General features: G+C 40.0%; 1 pseudogene; it reads left to right on the plus strand.

The window, feature by feature from the left end:
- The first annotated feature begins 890 nt into the window (after positions 1–890).
- On the plus strand, positions 891–3,443 carry LOC148010185 (mitochondrial outer membrane protein porin of 36 kDa pseudogene; annotated as a pseudogene).
- The last annotated feature ends 12,386 nt before the right edge of the window (positions 3,444–15,829 follow it).

Consider the following 15,829-nt stretch of genomic DNA (forward strand, 5'->3'; position numbering starts at 1 on the left):
TTAATCCCCACAAGGTTCGGGGTTGTGAAGCAGCTACTACTAGATCTGGAAGCCGGGAAGAGTGGGATAGGGTCCAAGCTTGTAGATTTCAACGTCACGGAACCACCCGTCCAAACGGATCTCGATTTTGATGTCATTTGCCCCCTCAAAACTGAAAAACCCACTTGCCGGAAGTGTGAAAGCAAAAAGTCATGAGCTAGATACTTTGGGTTTAAAATCTTAAGCTTGCTTAAGCTTGGAAATAAACTCAAGAAATGAAACGCCATGGGGGGGGCATCAGTTTTTCAGTGCCTCCCAAAACCCCATTTTTTGGTGATTTCTGATCAGTTTGAGGCATGAGGAATCCTCTTGGGCCTGAGACGCCTCTATTCTTCACCCTCCATTGCCATAAACGGATCAAGAATTGATGCACTGAGCAAAGAGACAAAAAACCAATTTTTGTCTCTCCTTTTTCTCTCTCCTGCATAGAGGCACTTCACGTGGCAAGAATCAAGAAGAGAATCGGGAGATGGATGCTTGTCCGGGAGGCACCAGATTGTTCCAAGAGGCTAAGGAGGCTGAAGGCTAAAGATCTATGCTGAAATCCATGGTTGGTTAGTCAATACACAGTCCCAATTAAATATTCAAAAAAACCGAAACACTTAAAAAGGCGGTATGCTCTATTTTATGAAAGAATTTTGCTTGTTTTATATCGTTCATGGTCTAAATAGTGTGCACATGAGCTGAAATTTTATTTGAATGTTCCTTGCATTATGTTTGAGGGCTCCAATCATTGTTATGCAGAACTCGTATTGATTTACAGCAATTATAAATTTTCAAAACCCGAAAAAATACTAATTTTAATGGAAATTGATAGTTTCTTTGATTTTGAGTGGGGGAAACAAGTGGACATGGGGTAAAATAAGCGAAAATTCTGAGTTTCACTTCCAATGATCACTCATTTAAAAAAATACCTATTTTCTATTAAAAATAAATAGAAAAAATAGAGAAAAATGGGAAAAATGGGTTTCTTACGTTCGAAAAAAATGAAAAAATGAGATCTATATGTGTGAATGTCTGACAAGGCTGAAGCATGAGGTTAAGCCTCAGTTTGGCCCTTGTTCTTTGTGTTAAAGTGTGTATTTATTACTTTTACATACAAAAAATGACATTAAAAAACCTCTACACCTATGCAACGTAGCAAAATTTAAACAGTGAGGGGGAGGATGATGTTATACAACAGTTTAAGCACTGAAATAATACAAAGTCTGATTTTTCTCTTTATGCATAACATTTAGGATGCGTTTATTTGGAAATAATGGATCTAGCACCACGAGGTTCACCTTGGTGCTAGGTTTCTACAATGAAGCATTGCATATTAGCGGAAATTCATTAAAAGGGTTGTTTTTGCATGACACATAGGCTGATTTCAAACCATAATTGTTTGTGCACAATAAGGCATCCACTATTGCATGAATCATATACATGGTATCTATTCCTAGCATGCATAGCAATTGGTTGAATTATAAATGATCCACGTTGGAGAGAGTAAGGCACCCAAGCTATAGGTCTAGATGGTGGGTCTAAGGGGACAAGTAAGTGAGGTCTAGTACATTCTTGGAACGATATAATATTGCTACCAAGAGCGGAGTCTATTTCGTATGTGTTATATGTATTAGCGACGCATCGAGGGGCCAATCCCCAAGGTGTAGGAGGATCGCAGTGGGACCGCGGCAATCAGTCGAGGGGTACCTCCTATGTTGTTCTACGTAGTGAATTACACCAAAATGTGTAGGGCCTCCCTTTGAGGAGTCTGAGAAGGTTAAGGATTGGACTACAAATGCGATACAAACACAAAATGTATTTACGATGGTAGGGCAATGTGTCCTGTAACGCTCCTGACCGCGAGGCCGTGGGGTTGTCTTGTGCATGTCAGAGGTCCGGCTAGTGTTATAGCTAGTTCCGGCCCATTTTAGGTCCCATTAGTGGTGTGTCTGCCAGGAACCGCCAACAAGTGGTGGTTCTCGAATCTAGGGTTTTTAGGGACCAAATATTTAGTTTATGTCCTCTGACAAGGACCGTCAAGTCGAAATACAAAAAGAGGAACGTGCTGAGAGGGCTAGACGGTGACTGGAGATTGTAAGGCGATATTCTCCTCAAAAAAGTAGCCCACTATGAATAAGTGGCAGTGCTTCTAGTAACCTAAGTGTTACAAGTAGCTCTTTGAGTGCAAGTGGAAGTCTTGGTACTTCCCTTCTTCTAGTTAATCACCCCACCTCAAGTGGGGGTGTAGTTGTACCTACACAAACTCCTGTTGTCAATCCAATTGTAGCCATGGCACAACCCATCGCAATTCCAGCAGGGACACCAGATTTACTGACATTAGGAACACTATTGCCCATTTTCCATGGGTTAGCAGAAGAAGATGGAAAACTCCATATTAAGGAGTTCCAAACGCTCATGTTCAACTATCGAATCCAAGACAAATGACACCTAATGATGTTCTTCAACATGACGTTAAAAGGAAGAGCGGCAATATGGTATCACAGTCTAGAAGCCGAAACCATAACTAGTAGTGCCCAATTCTTCACGGCCTTCCAAAGAGAGTTTGCCCCTGAAAGGGGTGGGCAGTATTGGTTGTGTGTCTTGAATGTAACATGTCAAGAACCAAATAAGAATGTCCCGGCCTATGCCAAGAAACTAAAGCAAGTTTTTCGCAAACTTAATACTTATATCCCCATTCCAGCGGCTGCACAATTGCAATATTTCCTACATGGATTGGATTTTAATATCCAAGTGTAGCTTAGTAGTGTCGTTTTGACTGACATTGACACTACTATTACCCAAGTAGAAGGAGTGGAGTCGCGCATCATGATTATGCGGGTCTAAGCTCTATCATTAGCTTGACATCTATTCCTGTGGTCGAAGTGAATGGGGCCTCTGGTGTATTGAGGGATTTTCCATAGGTGGGAAGGTTGCCTTTGACACAAACTTTGGATCTTTTACCAAATGCAATGTTGGTCTCGGGCTCACCAAACTAGATTTCAACACTGCACTACTACTGTTGGATAGAAGGGATGTTGTGAAAGCCTCCTATGTTCATCACATCAGTCCTGCTACAAAGACCACTGTGCGTGTAGAGGTTTCACATAGATTCTCAACAAAGGAGACAACACTAACAGTTGGAACCTCCTATGCCCCAGACCCTCTCACAACTGTGAAGACGAGATTGGACAACCATCATAAATTGGTAGCTCTTTTGCAGCATGAATTTAGACCCAAGTCAACCTTCACTGTTTCAGCAGAGGGTAGATATGGAAGCACTCGATAAACGTGCAAAGGTTGGGCTGGCATTGGTAGCACAACGAGCTGGTAGGGCAGGTCGAACAAGTTCAGGACACTACTATCGCCTCTACTCATCAATAGTATACAATGACACTTTTACTCATTTTAGTCAACTATAGATTTTTCTACTCCCCTTGAGGCTATCGTGGTGCTCCTGCACCATGAAATGAGTGACCTTTCAACAAAGAAATGCTCGGTCTCGGGCTCCATCAAAAAACATAGTCCCTAGCTGATGTCGTAGCTGTTGGAGCTGATGTTGAAACACCTGCAATATCCTGTCGGAGCTTCAAAAATGCAACGTAAAAAATGATTGCAGTGTCGAATGATTCTATGGCACTTACGGAGGCTACTCCTGGTGCCTAGTTGTCATCAGATTCTGAGTCCTCCTCATTCTCTGTAACCATATCCTTTGCTTCTTCATCTTCCATATCTTCCTGGCTACCCCCTGTATCATGGTCACTATTTTATTCCAATTCTAGCAACTCATAAGCAATAGATTCCCACCTCTTGAATAATTTGATTATTTTCCCTACTATCAAAAGTTTTATGGCTATCCCATCTAGCTCATTTAATGCATAAGTAGCATTATCAAACACCATTCTTACCACATAGGGTCCAAACCATCGTTTGGAAACTTTATGCATGGCACTATGCTGGTTGTCTAAACTGCTATCATAAACCAATACCCAATCCCCATCTTGTATGGTTCTTGGCCTCAATCTATGTCTTTTGTCAAACCGTTTCTTATTCTATATCCTTGCTGCCCTTAACATTGCAATTGCTGCCTCTATGTCTTCTGACTTTCCTTCCAACTGTCTAATGCATAAGGCCAGCAACTCCTCTCAATTCAACTCCTCTTCCCAAGGTAGCACACTCCATGTGACTATCATCTCTTCTATCGGCATGATAGGTTTTTGACCATACATCAATTTTGTAGGCATATATCCTATAACAGCACTATGAGTTGTTCTGTCAGCCCACAAGGCATAAGGGAGCAATCGTGGCCACTCTTTTACCTTCTCTCCACATGCTTTTTCCAATGCCTTCACAATGGGTGTATGACCTCTTTCACTTTTGCCATTTCCTTCAGGGTTATAGGCTGAAGTTAAATCGCGCTGAAGTAGATCTAGCAAAGCGCCCTGACGAAGTCCGAGACAGCTCTTGGTCTGCCATCTCTCTGAATCTGGCGATCTGGTTTGGAGACATGCATGCGAAGATGTCCTGTAACTCCTCCAAAACAGATCAGGGATGTTGCATAGTTAGCCCATAAAGGAAACTCTATTTAATCTCACAAGTAATGGCTTTGATCCAGACCTGTGCTCCTCTTTGGCAGCCTCTTTAATTGTCGGCAGCACTAATGTTGCTCCTAGAACATGAGCTACCACTACAGCATCTGCAAGCTGTCACCACATGCAGGGAATGAGTCAGATCCAATGCAAAACCACATAATTCAACAAAGAGCAGCATCTTTGAGTTGCCTATGAAGCCTGACTGCGACAGGGACATCTGCAGTTTACCCTGAATTACGAGAATCATGATGGAGTGTTGATGCATTCTCTATCTCTTGAAAATGAACTTAGGACTGTGGGGATTAATGTAGAAGCGAAAACTTGCTCTCCATTGTTTAAGCTTAAGTTTTTAGATTCTTCGACTTGTTGTAAAAACCATGTTCCACGATTATGTTTTCGTCTCTCCCCCCTCTCCCTCTCCCTCTCTAATTCCCTCTCCCTCTCTCATTTTCTCTCTCTTCCTCCCCCTCCCTCTCTCATTTCCTCTCCCCTCCCTCTCCCTCTCTTTAATTTCCCTCTCTTTCTCCCTCTCCCTCTCCCTCATTTCTTCTCCCTCTCTCATTACATACAAATTATACAAAAAATAAATAAATAAGAGAGAGAATACACTCTCCCTCTCTCATTCTCTCTCTCCCTCTCTCTTTCTCTCTCATTTCCTCCCCCTCCCTCTCCCTCTCTTTAATTTCACTCTCTTTCTCCCTCTCCCTCTCCCTCATTTCTTCTCCCTCTCACATTATATACAAATTATACAAAAATCAAATAAATAAGAGAGAGAATACACTCTCCCTCTCTCTCGTTCTCTCATTTCATCCCTCTCCCTCTTCCATTTCCTCCCTCTCACTCTCCCTTCCTCCCCCTCTCCCTCCCTCCCCCATTTCCTCCCTCTCCCTCTCTTTCTCTCTCATTTCCTCTCCCTCTCTCAATATATATATAAAAATTATAAAAGCAAAAGGGAGAGGGAGAGAGAGAATGCACTCTCCCTCCCTCTCCCTCTCTCATATCCTCCCCATCCCTCTCCCTCTCCCTCTCCCTCTCCCTCTCTTTCTCTTTCTCTTTCTCTCCCTCTCTCATTTCCTTCCCCCTCCCTCTCCCTCTCTTTCTCTTTCTCTTTCTCTTTCTCTCCCTCTCTCTCGTTTTCTCATTTCATCCCCCTCCCTCTTCCATTTCCTCCCTCTCCCTCCCTCTCCCTCTCCCTCTCTTTCTCTCTCATTTCCTCTCCCTCTCTCAATATATATACACAAATTATAAAAGCAAAAGGGAGAGGGAGAGAGAGAATGCACTCTCCCTCCCTCTTCCTCTCTCATTTCCTCCCTCTTCCTCTTTCTCTCCCTCTCCCTCTCCCTCTCTTTCTCTCTCATTTCCTCTCCTAAACAAGCAAAAGAGAAAGAGAATTAAACCCTAAACAAGCAAAAGAATGAGAGAATGGACTCACCGATGAGATATGGCGAGGGTTTGGCGGCTCCTCTTCGCAATGAAGGCTCCTCCTCTCCTTTGCAAACAATGGCGGTAGCGGTGGCGGCGGTGGCAAGCCTTCTTCCTCTCTCTCTCTCTCACGACGTCGCTCTCTCTCTCGCTCTCCCTCTCAAAACAATCGACGAAAATACGCGAAATGAACCCGTGCTCGGTTTCGGCCTGTTTTTTCCCTGTCGGGCGTCGCTATTTGCATCGCAAATGCGACGCAAATAGCGATGCCGCTACCTGCGTCGCTACCGCTATAGGTTTAAATCCTTGTAGTGACATAAACTTGCGTTTATGGGTTGCCTCAGGTACATCTTCAAGCATTCTTAGTTGCAATAAAGCATTCCAAAAATGTTCGGTATATTGTGAATAGGCTCACGATCCCTCTGTTTGTAGAAGATCCCATTGTTTGATTGCTTTTTCGTGGAATTGGGGTGGAAGAAAATTATGCAAAATTTTCTTTTGGAAAGTCTCCCAAGTAGTAGGACAATCAATGCTCTTGCGAATAAAAATCCACCATACGGATGCTCAATCCACTAGATGATTAATGAAACACTTAATTTTGTCTTTCTCACCATATTATTCTTCATGGAAATAATCATCAAATTGACTGATAAAAGAAAGTACAGCCTTTCCATCGCGTGACCCATTGAAAGTACGAAATTTGAAATTTCTTTTACTTATCTTTGTTTCTTTCCGAATAGATTGCGCTTCAAGTGTTGCATCGATCGTACGTTGTATAAGATCTTCAGATTGCAGTCCATCTTGGTCGGAAGTAGATCGTTGTAGATTGGCCAATTGAGCTTGCAAAGTTTGACATGCTCTTCATTCCTCTTTAAACTGCATCATAATCAAATCCAGTTTTTGCTCCATCATTGATTCGGGTAGGTCACCTTCAGCCATAAAATCTTCCATGGTTTGATCGGACATCCTGCAAAATTCCAAAAGGCCTCACACACTTGAAATCTTGTTAGCGGGATGAGCGTAGCTCAAAGTCGGGTTTACAAGGCTTATTTCTCTTTTTTTTCTTTTATGGCTTTTTGTAGTATTTCTTCTTTGCAATTGCGGAATTTGATATCACGATCATCTTCCAAGAAGATAATTCGTGAGTGTAGACTGCGTGTTGCAAACTGTTTGCTGGAATCTAGCTCTATCAGTCCACAGGTGTGAATAGGGGCTTGCAGAAGGTTGAAGACGAGTTTGTGTTTAATCCGGTGGGAACTGCCGCTATGGAAGAGAGTTGAATCTTGACCTTTGTGACTTAGTAAGTTGGAACTTAATAAGCTTAAATCTTTAAGCTTTAATTAGTCGTTTTTTTTAAACGACGTGTAAGGAGGGATGTTTACTGACGTCGCCTTCTCACATGACACCCTCTTGCCATGATTTGACAAATCGATTAAGCTTAAGAAAAGCTAAGATTTTTATAAGATTAAAGCTAATCTTAATGAAGTTTCTTATTATTCTTCTCTGAGGAAAAAAACATCTTGATAAAGGAGCTTCCCGCGTGGTCCTCCTCCTGTAGAGGCCAGTCCTTCACGATCCAAGTGCCTAGCAAAGGGTTCTTGACTACCAGGAACACACTGGTGTTGACAGATTGCCACGAGACTGACTGATCGTTCCAGGAGCTCCGCCTTCGCGCAAGATGGTAAGCGATTGGAAGCTCTCGATCTCAGCTTCACTCTGATACCACTAGTACACAGATCGGATGTTGTATACACGCGTAGTGAGCGCCGAAAGGTCCCCAAGAACAAAAGAACTCTAGTTTTGCACAAAAAATAAGAGAGAAGACTTGCACCACATGAAGCAAAAGACTAATTAGGTACAGCTTTGGCTTTTGTGTTTGCTTTTTCCCCACTAAAGAATTAAAGCTATTGGGCACCCAAAGAGTCGGACAGTGCCCAAATACAATGTCCAATAACAAATATTTAAATTATGCGCCCATGCACATGTAAAATAATAAATAAATATCAAGCGCTTCAATAAATAAGCGCGTCAAGATAAATATCGGTACCACGCCTAAGATGCGCGCCCATCAAAAATGATAATTTCTTCTAAATAACTTGAATACACGCTATCGCCCAATGCTTCCCAATGCCACCTCTGCCTGCTCTACACATCAACTAAAGCATTCACAATTATTAGAAAATAATAAAATTAAACCGACAAAAGTGAATACCTAGCAGTCTTCAGCTACAAAATAAATAAATTGGTTAGAACTCAATCTTAACCTTAATTTATTATGAGTGCGCACTCTAAACTCATAAACGTCTATTAATTTAAATATGTATTTTACGGAATCACCCGCTATGCAATCACCCACTTGCACATTAAATTAACAAGATGCCCGAAAAGGACATGCATCCCCATCGACTTTTCGCACAAGGAATCCACCTTGTGTATGAGCCCTGGCAATAAATATAATTTTACGAAATCCACCACAAAACCTCACGGAATCCACCATGGAATATGCCTCTTGGCATCATGGGCATCATTGAGTAGAAGGTTGGCAACAATGGCCAAACATAGGGCCCACCAACACTGTGTAGCAAAGACCAAAAGCTAGCAGTAGCATCCATATATAGGCAATAGATGAAATGAAGAGGAGATGAATGAATTGAAGAAGGAGATGTGCATTTTTCATTATTTTATAATTGAAAAAAGGGAGCATGTTTTATAAGTAGATTTAGTGTCCTCAATTGGTGCAATTCCACAAGTGCAAACAATGAAGTAAATACATTTGAAAGGTTCTGATAGTTGTGAGAAATACTTTTAAAAACAAAAACAAAACCCATGTTACTTTGATGGATCAATATTAGTGGCCATAAAGGGCCATTAAGCGACTGGATCCTTATTGTATGCATGCAACCCATCATGTCTAGCAAGTAGGGAGGGAATGAAGCCATCTCTCATGATTAAATAGAAACATGCCGTATCCAAATGGCTCAGCCATGAGATTGAACTTTGTTATAACCACTCATAATGGTGGGATTGACATGGTTAACATTGAGAGAAGGGTTCAAAGAGAATAAGTCATCATTGTTGATCGTAAGCAAATGGAAGTGGTTGTTGCTATAGCAAGCAATGCCTTAAGGTCTCGATTGCACTATTGCTGCACAAGATTCATCAAAGGTTTGTTGACTATTCCTTTGTTACGACATTTTTAAATTTCGTGGTCCATTCTCCATTGGAGAAAGAGTTGTTAACATATGGTTCTTTGCCACTTTTCAAGGAAATACATTCTTGCAACAATCTCTTTTTTTTTTGTGGGGTTTTTTCAAGGCTTGACTTAACTCTTCTATAGAGAGAGATTGAATCTTTGGCTATGCTATTGGTTTTAAAGGGAATCTTGTGCTATCCATGTTGTGGAGTCCATCCTCCTCACCTGAATCAATCCTCTAGCACAAGCACCTTGTGAAAGTCACCTTGTCAAATATTCTGGTGTGACTCGATGTGTTGATGAGGTTGTTGCCTTCACTAGTGCACTAGGATAGTGTTGTATATTCCAATACTGGCTTCAGCCTATGGAGCACTCAATCTCCAAGAAGAAAGTATTTATTCTCTATTAAGATCATTGGAGAAAACCATCTAAGTTCTAGGAAGTGTACAATCAACACGTTTTTGAGATTTTGATGCAAGTCAAGTTTGGGAGCCTCTTTTATGCTTGTTGCTTGTGTAAATAGATGGGTCACTTTGCCCAAGATTTTTCCAAAAACATGGAGGTGGAGCCCAAAAATAAATGGCATGCCAATGAAGGCCAAAAATAAATGCCAATGATTGCCCCTAAAGCCCAAAAATAAATGTCATGCCAATGAAAGCAACCAAAGATAAAGGGAAGGAAGGTAAGACAAGTAAAAATATGCAACTTTTAAAAAAAGGTAAACTTTCTATTAAGAAATCGATACATTTACCTCTAGTTGATCATCATTATTACATGTAGCCAAAGGAATGTCAAAGGCTTGTGCTCTAAGTAAAGCAAGACAGTAGTTCATGGAATATTAAGGAAGAGAAAGTCACATCCACTAGCACTTCAAGAGATAAAGATTGAGAAAGAAGAAGCTCTTGTTTCATAGAACATGGATTAGCTAAAGGATATGTGAGAAGTAAAAGGGGTACCACGCTATTGATAAAGGATCTCTTACAACTATCTTTGTAGTGGTTGGATGATGAAGGGGCCATGCTTGTTGCTAAGATCACTCGTGCTTGTTGCTAAGATCACTCTGGTTAGCAAGCAGGTAAGTGTAATATCTATATATGCATCAAATTTTTCTGCCAAGTAGGCTGCGTAGTGGGATTTCCTAAGAAATCAACTCCAATTGCAACCCACGCTAATGCTTGAGAACTAGAATATGATGACCAAAGGAAGTGATCATTTCCATGGTGTAAGGGAGATATGATTGGAATGCTTGATGAGCATATATGAATTGACAAATGCTACCATTGTCTTCTCCAAGTCTCAATCAACCTTTACCTAGCACAATCATCAAAAGGAGGGGCAATAGAGGGTAGTATGATTGGATCATGTGTGCAAATGATGAGGCTTTATGGTTGCCCTTTGATTACATGAAGCTTGCAATCCCCCCAAATATTATGGCATTTAACCACTGTCCTTTGTATGTGACTTTTAGGGTTGTTCTTGGAGAAGGTGTATGGTTGAATGCCCCACCCTCATAAGGTGCCACAAATGGTCCAATGTTAGATAAGTTCTATGTGACTAGATGGAAAAAAGTGTCCTTTGTGGGTATAGCCTTCATGATGTAAGATAGAGTAGTCAAGCCTGTAGCAACTTAGAAACACATTACATTGAGTTGTGAGGTTTGTGAGTTATCAAGGCCCCCTACTTTGGGGTCTAGGGGCAGTGTCCCCAGCCTTATAATAAAGGAAATAGTATGATCAAATGGGCCAACCAAACCACATTTTTAGACTATAAAAGGGAGACCCCTCCAAAGACATTTACAATCTATCTTTCACTCAAATATAGCTTTTTCATCTGGCCTTAAGGTCTTCATCTATTTATAATCTAGATTGCCATCTAAGCTTCAATTTGGAAGCACACAAGCAGATAGAGCCATCTTTGTATTTGTTTGTTTGGAATTAAAGAAATTACTATTCTTCTTTTATTTGTTGTGTACTCTCTATTCTACTCAGATTTTATACACTTAGTGTAAGTTTTACATGGTATTAGAGTCTGTGGGCTTTGAGGAGTGAAGAGTATGTGAGAGAAGGGCTTCAATAGCAAAGAGTAGTAATGTTGTCATTCAAAAGTGATTCTAGTATATTAGAAGGTGGAGCTATTGCACTATTAACTCAAACACTGAGGATTCATCCAACAACCTTTAGCAAAGGCAAGTTAGATGATACAAAGTATACTTTGTGAAAGCTTAAAATTACAATTCTCTTTTATTCTTACGGGCTTTTGGAGATGGTACTAAGAATTGACCCAAAACCACAACCTACCACTTAACAAATAAAATTCTAGTGTAGTGATTCCTCCAAATACTAATATTTTGCTAGCTTGGAAATGAAGAAATAAAGATGCATTATGTGCCTTAGTTACAAGTTTTTTTTATAGTGTTTTGACCTTGATTCAACATGCAACCAAGGTATCAAAGTCTTGGAGCGTATTAAAGAGTTGGTAGAAACATGAAACCAAACAAGGATTCAAAAATTGGAGAATCAACTAGTAGCTAAGAAGCTCATTGAAGGAGAGATAGTTGAAGCATTCACCACTTGAATCAAGAGTCCATATGACCAAATGGCTCGTGTTGGGATATAAAAGACTAGTGAGGAGCTAGCTTAGAGGTGTCTTAGGATTTTTCCACCAAATTTTGATGAACTGGTAACTGCCCTAAACATTTAGATGAGACCCTAAGCTCTAAATTTTGAGGAATTTTGTGCACTACCAATGGAGGAGGATTTGCAGTTTATAGTCCAAGAAGGTAGGACCAGTGGAGATGCTATATTCTTTGCCAATGCAAAAGGCAAAGGTAGTTCCTTCACCAAAACTGAAGTGAGATTCATTAAGACAAGTGCAAATTTTCTAGATAGTGTCAATAAAGTCATTAACAAAAGGAGAAAGAAGGAAAAACCTATATATGCTAAGTGCTCTTATTGATGTGGGCATAAGTAAACTTTAGTATCAAAGATTTGGTCAAATTAGATTTGTAGTTTTAAAGGAGATACATAAGTAAAGTATGATTGCTCACCTACTTGCAATGGCTGAAAGGAAGGAACCATGTAATGCTTGTATGATGGGCAAGCAATAGAGAAACGCATTTCCACAAGAAAACAAGAATAGAGCAAAGGCTTCTTTAGAGTTGGTGCATGATAACTTTCGTGGGGGGATCTTTGTTGAGATGGCAAGCTTAACACATGCAAACATTGATGATGGATCGCCTGGCTAGATGGGTCCACACGTTGGTGGTCATTATGATACATGGCCATTGAATTATCATTTAATATATTTTGTTTGTTTGTAATGTGTGTGGAAGAAGAAGAAAAACCAACAAGAAAACGTTTTGGCCTCCATCTCTCTTCTTGTGTTCTTGAGTGAGCTTCCTCTTGTGTATACAGTGTGTGTTTGGCGCAGCAACTCAAGTAAGTCCCCCCACCACGTGATTCCTAGACATGGTATCAGAGCAGTGCCACTGAGAGATGATAGTTTTGAAGGTTGAAGTGAAGAAGAAAAACCAAGGTTCAAGCAAGTAAGCAACGGGTAAGAAGCTCTCCCATTCTTCCACTCTTTCTCTTGGATAGTGCCAATGGAGGCACCAGAAGCAAGGTAGAGTGAAAATCTCAAATTGCTATGAGATTTGGTATGCAAACAAAACATTGTATATTTTGCAAAAAATCCCATTACGGCTTGCTTGCAGTTTTTTTGGGCATTTGAGGCCATTTGAGGCCTCATTTTGGAGCCGCAAGGTTGAGGACAACAGTTTCAAGGTATACTACAATTTCGGATCTGTCGACCGTGTAAAGTGGGCTATTTTTTAGCTTGAAGATAATAAAGCTCCCACAGAAGGCATGGGAGGAGATTGCACCCAGTTTGTCTCTTTGGTCTCATGTCAGGCAAATTTCCTTTTGCTTTGTACTTGAAATTATGAAGGTTTGTAGAGTTCTTTGTTATTGGGGACCTTCTAGCATTCACTACACACCTGTCCAGCATCCAATTTGCGCACCAGTGGTATCAGAGTAGAGCTGAGATCAAGAGCTTCCAATCTCTTGCCATCTCGTGCAAACACAAAGCTCCTAGAATAAATGGGCTCTATAGGTCGTCTCATGATGAATTGACAATATAGGTATGTTCCTGTGGCAGTGAAGAACCACCGTCTGTGCGCTCAGATCATGAAGGACCTCTCGCAGTAGGCAAAGGACCACTCATGAAGTCTCTTTTACAAGTCGTTTTTCACAGAGGAGACACATTACTTTTATTTTTTCAAAAGCAATTTATGTTAATGGCAATGCTAAGCTTTATTTTGAAGCTTAGAGAGCTTAAGCTCTAACTCATCACACAGTACTTCAACATGTACTCACTGACAGTGACTCCATCAAATGCATGCCGTCAACCTGTGTGGATTCAGACGAATTACTTAAGCTTTTTAAAGCTTAAGCTATTAGTTATTTAAGCCTAACTTAAGCTTAAAGCTTAATTGCCAACACTTTACATAGAAGGTGTTCATATTGTGGTACTCTCAAACTGGTTATGAAGCTTCAGTAAGCCCATGTTCCCACCTGCAACTTGGCTAAACAAATTTACAGCAAGTAGGCTGTCATGCACAATCTATGCGGAAGACTATTTTTCTTGAAAGAATACCGTTTTCAATTGCCATACCCAAGAAAAGCAAAAGCATATTCATAAACAAAGCAAGTTCATGGTGGTCTTATTCACATGTGACTAGAGGACGAGCGATGGATCCTCAAACAAATCCAAGATTTCAGATCATAACATGGATGATTTTATGGGCAAAGATGATTTGGCAGAGCCGACTATAGAATAAAAATTGGATCTACTCATGATGCTTATGGTTTGCTACAAATGTCATCAACCTGGACACTTAGTAGCGAACTGCTAGTCCAAGAAGAAAGTTGTTCAAATCAATTACTTGGGAGAAACTGATGACAAGAACCATGAAGATATGTCATACTTCACTGAATATTATGATGATATCGGCGATGCTTCAGATACTTTACCGGGTATGCTAAATTCTCATTCGTTATTAACAATGAAATGTGTTGTGCATGGTCAAGAAAAGATTATTTTGCATGATAGTGGAAGCATGCATGATTTTATTTTCACAAAGTTGATAAAAGAATTGAATTCATCTACTATTCGAACTCATTATCGCATAAAGGCTGTATTCTTAGGCACTAGATACAATGGTACACAAGAAGTGCATGATTTAGAGATTAAAATTGGTGATTACGTTGAGTGCTGAAATTTCTTAGTTGTGCCTTTGCAAGCTAGTGATATTATTTTAGGAATGCCTTGGCATGATTATTTCACACATTTCATGAAATTTCATTTTAATATAAAACAAATCACATTGCATGGATTGCACACCCTTGATAATTTTCCACTGCTTAGTCACACACAGGCTAAACGTGCATTGAGAAAAGGTAGTAAATCATATTTACTATGGGTGAATGAAATTGAAGCTAAGGAAAATAAGATACACACTAGACATGCACAATTTCTTTCATAGTTTAAAGATTGTTTTGCTGTTGATTTACCACCTGGTTTACCACCTACACATCTTGAAGACCATAAAATAGATTTAACCCCAAGCTCTCAACCACCATGTAAAGAACCTTATAGATACAATCAGATTGAACAAAAAGAAATCCAAACACAAGTTAAGGAATTGTTGAACTAAGGACTCATTAGGCCCAATAGTTCTCCTTTTGGTGCACCTGTCCTATTAGTTAAGAAGAAAAATAATACCTATACGATGTGCGTTGACTATCATACCCTAAACAAAATCACTGTTACGAATAGATATCCAATCCCTAGGGTAGACGACCTCATGGATAAACTACAAGGGGCCATTGTTTTTAGCAAGATAGATCTCAAATCTAGATATCATCAAGTACGCATGGATACACCTCACATTTTTAAGACTACATTTAGAACTCAATTTGGTCATTATGAATTTCTTGTTATGCCTTTCAGTTTGACCAATGCACTAGTTACATTCAATTGCATGATGAATCATATATTTTTGAAGTATCAGAAGTGTGTGATTGTTTTCTTTGATGATATTTTGGTTTTTAGTAAGGATGGGAATGAGCATTGTGAACATCTATCTTTAGTTTTCAAATTGTTGAATGAGAATCAATTGTATGCTAATCCTGACAAGAGTGATTTTTTCCAAACCCAGATTAAATACTTAAGTCACATCATTTCTTCTTATGGTATTCGTGTTCATCCTAAAAAGATAGAGGCAATTTTGAACTCGCCAATCCCTAAAAATGCGCATGAGTTACGTCCTTTCTTAGGCCTTGCCAGCTTTTATAGAAAATTTATGAGAAATTTTTCATTGCTTGCATTGCCTTTGACGAAATTGTTAAAGAAATGTGTTGTGTATCATTGGTCTAACAATCCAAAAAAGTCTTTTGATTTGTTGAAACATGCTTTAACACATGCACCTGTCTTGCAATTACGTGATTTTAGTTGACCATTCTTCCTAGTAGTCACGGATGCTAGCGGATCAGGAATAGGAGTTGTCCTCATGCAAGATTCACATCCCGTAGCCTATTCTAGT

This window comes from Lygodium microphyllum, chromosome 30, assembly GCF_053477565.2.
Source record: "Lygodium microphyllum isolate KBCC chromosome 30, Lygodium_microphyllum_v1.1.10, whole genome shotgun sequence".
NCBI lineage: Eukaryota > Viridiplantae > Streptophyta > Polypodiopsida > Schizaeales > Lygodiaceae > Lygodium > Lygodium microphyllum.